Here is a 6,252-nt window from a genome sequence, read left to right on the forward strand (position 1 = left end):
CCCCCAAAGGCTCATGATTATTGGGGATTAGTCTGGTTGCTTAGTTGTAATGCTCAATGTTGTTATGGAGATCTACTTTTGAATTGATACATAAGCTTCATTCCATTATTTGCTAGTATTTTTTTGATCCACCTGTGTTGGTGTAACAGATTCAGTAGGCTACTCTGATTGGCCACACTGAGTCCTGGCCATTAGTGGCCATAACCGAATTTAGGCTTTACTTAAAAATGGTTTTTAAACTCTTTTTGCTTCTGTAAGAGAGGGCTTTAGTGTAATTAGTAACTATTTACAGAGACTATTTACAGTCCCTCCCCCATGTTTTCCAGTGTTAATAGTTCTAGTAACTTGACTAGAAACATGTAACAGGAGTGTGTTTCTCCCTCCTCCCTCCCCCTCCCCCATCTTCTACTTTTCTAGGAAGTATTACGTCAGCTCCGTGCCTTACAGACAGTGGCCCAGCAGTGCAAGGAGATAAAACTCAACCAGGACTTGCAGCAAGCCAAGAACGATTACAATGGTCTACGGGCAGAACTTGACAACGTAGGATTTTTAATATCTGAACTATTCAAATGGAAGTGGTGATGCTGAGGTTTTATTTTATGTAAAATTTTAACTGTCCTCTTTTTTGTGTTTAAAGATCTATACATGACTAATATTTAAGTGCAACTAAATACATCACAGGTGAGAGCAAGCTGCGCTATGTTCCTGTCACAGGGTGAGCTGGTCCATTCAAAGACTGGGGAACAGCTGCACTTTTTCTCAGGTTTAGCCCATCTCCCTGTATGATGGGAATGAATACAAGGGTCATGTGACAGAAGCATGCGTCTAAACAGGCCTGCTGGTTTAGATGCATGGCAGCCTGTAGTCATTCAAGAGAGAGACCCTCCACCACGCCCCAAAAGTTCAGAGAGACACACTCTCTCTCCTTAGTTCCCAGGCAGAGAGCCTGTGAAGAGGACAAGTGACAATTTTCCAGAACTCTAAGGCAGAAGACTTTGGGGGGAAGAGATTTACAAGGAACTGGAAACTGTGCAGGGATAAGCCTCCATTGATGGACCTGCAGGATGCAGAAATCCCAGCTAAGGGAGGGGCTGGACTGCAGGGATGGGCATGTTCTGATAAAAACCTGGAAAAACTTGAGGCATTATAAACGGAAAGGAATAATTGAGGCTGGTAAGGGTATGTTTGAGTGTTGTGTTATGATAATAAACCAAACTGGAAGAGAGCACTACTGTAAAATCGCCACATGTGATAGCTGGTTTGATGCAAGATTGAAGGTAAACTGAGGTAGCAGATGGGCCCAAAGGCAGTTTGGGGGTAATGCCCTGGAACCCTTCCCTTTAGACTTGTTCGGATTTGAGCACTGCTTCTTTTCTACCCACACTCTCTAATAGAAAACTGCTTTTTTATTTTTGATACACATGGTCTACACTGACTTAATACAGAGGTTCTAAATTTGTCCACGATAGCTGTCCGGCATAGCTATGTGAGCACATTAATCAAACATTTTCTACAGAGGAGAAAATACTAACCACTACACATACTCTTCTTTCCATGTTTACTCTTGAAACACTCGCTTCATACTGAAACTTGGACGTCTAAAGGTTTTTATCCAGAAAAGCGTACTCCTTTCTAGAATGGAACTAAATTATTTCATTCTCATTTTTTTCTCTCTTGATGTTGGTAATAAATTTACTTCCTTTTTAATTTGGAGTACTATAGAGCTCTTATGACAGATATAAAACAGATTAAAAAGGTTGAAAACCAGGTAGAATTTGGTGGTGTCACAGTTATGGTCTCGTTAACTTCCTGGTTTAGATAGCGATATAAAGTCAGGTGATAAATTTAAGATTGAGCATAGCACTACACTAATTTCCCTTATCCCCAAAGAATGTAGTTCTGGAGACAGAGGTGCAAGCTGAATGTCTTTGTTGGTCCATAAATACAGGGAATTAAGGTGTACAAATACTGGTTTTTAAGAACATGTAACCTATTCCTTGAATATATAGTAAGTGGGAAAGGTAGAGTAATTTGTCAATCTCTTGATATTTGTGTGAGAGAAATAAAGCATCTGACTTGCTGTACCCAAACAAAAAGTGAGAACTGTGTTTTTCTCCAACATTTGGATTGTATAGAACTGAGTCTAGTTTGGTATTGATCCTTTCTGTTTGTTGGCTGTTCAATGGCATATTTGGTGATAGCTGATCATCAGTCCAACACCTAAACGTTACCTCTCAAATGAGCAGTTGAGGACTGAGTGGGAATGGGGAAGCATCTTCTAAATCTAATAGGTGCTTGCTTTGACAAAATATGTTACGTTAAAAAAAATTGAGAGCAAGTGTTAAATCTGCTGCCCTTATGATTGAACTTAAAAGAAAGCTCTGGTTAGGATTCCCAATGATTAACAGACTGTACTATAAATATTGCTTAAATTATGAATATATTTATACATTACAACTATATACTTGAAAATGTGCCTGAAAATATTTTTCATATCCTTGCCCAGTCTTGAGTTAAAGATTTGTATTACCTTAACATGTACTGTTTTTGGTATGATACAGAATCTAGAACCCGGGACTGGACAGTGAAAGGAGGATGGATTTTTCAGATATCTGGCCTATTTTTAATTGTACTTTTTTTAAAGCCATCATGCTGAGTTTCAAGGATTAGGGCCAAATTCTGCTCTTAGTTATACAACGCAGAAGTCAACAGTTACTCCAAAGTTCTTTCTGTAAGAGGAAGCAGAACATAGCTTATTCTTTTTGCTTTGTTTTATAACGTATCTTTGGAGCTCATCATTTCAAGGGACATCAGGAATTTTTAATTTTTTTAAATAGATTAAATATGACTACAAATAAAATGTGATGTGTTTTCCTCATAGGCAATAGCAGTGAAACATCATTTTGAAAACAACTCCAATGAGCTTACAAAGAGGCTGTGCAGAGCAGAAGAGGCTTTACTGGCAAGCCAGTCAAAGCAAAATGAGTTGAGGAGAAACTTTGAGGTAAAGAAATCAGAGGGGCAACTGGAATAATGAACAATTTAAACTGGAAATCAGTAAGAACTGGTGCCATTTAGGCCTTACTGACTCACAGGGGAACTCTGCAAGCTGTGTGTTGGAGAATAGTGTATTTCCACCAGGAGTTGTGTTTCGATACTGTCTTAATCTGGCTGTCCTTTTTTGGACCATCTTGAGACTGTGACAATGTTCCTCCTCTGCCTTGGTGAGCCCTGCGCTTATTGGCGGATTTGCTCACCTCAGAGATTCAGGGCAGCCCTCAGTTTGGACACTTTTGTGGCTCAAACCTGCCGTTCATTCAGCTAACCTCATCACTGGCCAGCATGGGGAAAAGGAAGGAGAACAATCCCCACAGTCTCTCCTGACCCACCTTGGGTCAGGGGGACAGGCCAGGGACCTTCCCCTCTGGTGGGACTCACAGTCCAAGTCAACTCCTCTTAGGGTGACCAGATGTCCCGATTTTATAGGGACAGTCCCGATTTTTGGGTCTTTTTCTTATATAGGCTCCTATTACCCCCCACCCCCTGTCCCGATTTTTGACACTTGCTGTCTGGTCACCCTGACTCCTCTTATATCCAATAGGGGGAAGGGAGAGGGGGGAACCTGGGCCTGCCCTTTACTCTGGGTTTCAGCCCAGGGCCCTGTGGATCGCAGCTGTCTACAGAGTTTCATGTAACACCTGTGTGACAGCTACAACTCCCTGCGCTACTTCCCCATAGCCTCCTCCCAACACCTTCTTTATCCTCACTACAGGACTTTCCTCCTGATTCCAGATAGCGTTTGTACTCCTCGGTCTTCCAACAGCACGCCCTCTCACTCTCAGCTCCTTGCGCACCCTTCACTGACTGAAGTGAGGTCCTTTTTAAACCAGGTGCCCTGATTAGCCTGCCTATCTTAATTGATTCTAGCAGCTTCTTAATTGGCTCCAGGTGTCCTAATTAGCCTGCCTGCCTTAATTGGTTTCAGAAAATTCCTGATTTTTCTGAAACTGCCCCGTTATCTTACCCAGGGAAAAGGGACCTGCTTAATCTGGGGCTAATATATCTGCCTTCTCTCACTCTCCTGTAGCGGGCCCCTGCCCTGTGGACCCAACCGGCCTCCCCGCCCTTTCACCGTAAGCCGGCTATACGACTTGAAGCTGGTTCGTTTCCAGACTGCGCCAAGGAAACATCTATATACGCTCGTGCTCCACACCCTGCACTTCCTCACTCTCGCGTCACACCCCGACACAAAGTGGCGGGACCTCCTGCCACTTCTAGAGGGTGAGGAGCCCCGGTGGCCAGCCTATACTCCACCCTGCTCCCAAGGCCTGCCGGGGATGTCAGTTGGCAGCTCCTTCATGGGGCCGTGACCACGGGCATGTACTTGGCGCGGTTCACCCCCGTCCCGGGACACCTGCCTCTTCTGCGGCGTGAGGGAGACCCTGGCGCACGTTTACCTGGAGTACGCCAGGCTGCAGCCCCTATTCCGGGTCCTCACAGATATCCTGTTGCGTTTCTGGCTGCACTTTTCCCCTCACCTCCTTATTTATGCACTCTCTATCCGTGGCCCCACAAAGTCATGGGACCTCCTGGTCAACCTCCTCTTGGTCCTGGCTAAAATGGCCATCTATAAAACCAGGGAGAGGAGGTTGGTGGATGGAGTCTCCTGTGACTGTGGGGCCTCTTTCTGATCCTCCGTCCATTCATGCATCTGGGCAGAGTTTCTCTGGGCGGCGTCCACTGACTCCCTTGACGCCTTCGAGGAGCAGTGGGCGCTGTCTGGGGTTCTCTTCTCAGTGTCCCATTCAGGTTCCCTTCGGACCCTTTGACCGCACTCCTGTCCCTGTTATTTCATTAGTTGTCCCCCAAAATCACTTGGTTTCCAGGTCTTGTGGATCCCCCGCTAAGGCTGGGGGGATCTTTTAGCAGTGGGCGGGCTTTGGCCCGCCCACTTCCTGGATCCCAATAGGATCACTCTCCTGTAGCCCTCTGGCCCGACCCTGTCACAAGACCTATAGAAGTGATACAAAATAAGGCCCTGATCTTGCAGTTTTTGCAATTGATTCCATGTGGACTGACCCCAGGCACAAAATTGGTTGTATGGTCAGGGTTTCAAAAAATTATTTTGCACCAGCTATACTACAGATAGGGTTACAGTTCATATGGAATTATTTGTCTAATCTAATTATGTCGTATGGTTCAAAAGACTCTTTGTTTAGTCCTAAAAATAAAATATATTTAATATCGGGTTGAGTTCATTTGATAATTCTAGAATCATTAGCTGCTTCCTAAGTATAAGTGTGTTTGGCCTAATTCCAAGATTTCGTGGAGGAATGGGTACTTTTTTGGTCACACAATCAATTTAAAGCAAGAGAAAATCCCCAAAATGATTTGTACATTTTTACTTTTTCAAGCACTATAGACTAGCATTATCATCAAAATTCTAACTATGAAGCCAGATCCTGACCTGGAATATATCAGCATAGCTCCATTGAAATCAATAAAGTTATTCCAATTTACACGAAAAGGATTTGGCTGTAAATTTTGATTTAAAAAAAAACCTTGATTGTAGATTAAAAGATTTTCCTTTTAATTTGGAATTAGAAGGAAAATGAAAGGGAAGAGAAGTCAGAATAGTCATAGAAGCAACAGCCGAGATTTTTTTTTTTAAGTTCTTATATTGTGCCAATTGCTGGTGTATCTGAATGCTTTCCAGAGTTAAGAATAATTAAGGTGACTAGCATCTGTTATTTGAGGTTTCTATTTCTCCCATATCCCCCAGAGCAGTGGTTTTCAACCTCTGGTCCACAGACCCCTGGGAGTTTGCAGACTGTCTAAGGGGTCCTCGAAAGGTTGTCCTTACAACGGAACAGTGGTTTTCAACCCGTGGTCTGTGGGGATCCACAGACTATGTCTAAGATTTCCAAAGAGGTCTGCGCCTCCATTTGAAATTTTCTAGGGTCCGCAAATGGAAAAGAGGTTGAAAGCCATTGTCCCAGAAGGTAAAGGGTTTGTGTGTGGGGTGGGGTGGGGTGGGGGGAGTGTAAATATGAAAAATGGTGATGTTAGTTGTCATTCTAAGTTTTTGCAGGAGTGAATTTCATAGTATTGGGCCAGCTCCTGAAAAAGCCCTGTCTCCTGCATATGCTAGTTTTACTTCTGATGTGTAGACAGTTGTTCCCGAGAAACACAGCTACTGAAGTCTGAGAGAGTAAGATGGAATTTTGGGCCCATGTTCTTTATAACTTCAAA

General features: G+C 43.5%; 1 long non-coding RNA gene across 1 annotated transcript; it reads left to right on the forward strand.

Moving 5' to 3' along the window:
• The first annotated feature begins 20 nt into the window (after positions 1-20).
• Positions 21-5,645, forward strand: LOC135980434 (uncharacterized). The gene is made up of 2 exons (XR_010597506.1): positions 21-540; positions 2,882-5,645. It is a non-coding gene; the product is annotated as an uncharacterized LOC135980434 (long non-coding RNA).
• Positions 5,646-6,252: the final 607 nt, after the last annotated feature.

The sequence above is a fragment of the Chrysemys picta genome, unplaced genomic scaffold, assembly GCF_011386835.1.
Source record: "Chrysemys picta bellii isolate R12L10 unplaced genomic scaffold, ASM1138683v2 scaf3268, whole genome shotgun sequence".
Classification (NCBI taxonomy): domain Eukaryota; kingdom Metazoa; phylum Chordata; order Testudines; family Emydidae; genus Chrysemys; species Chrysemys picta.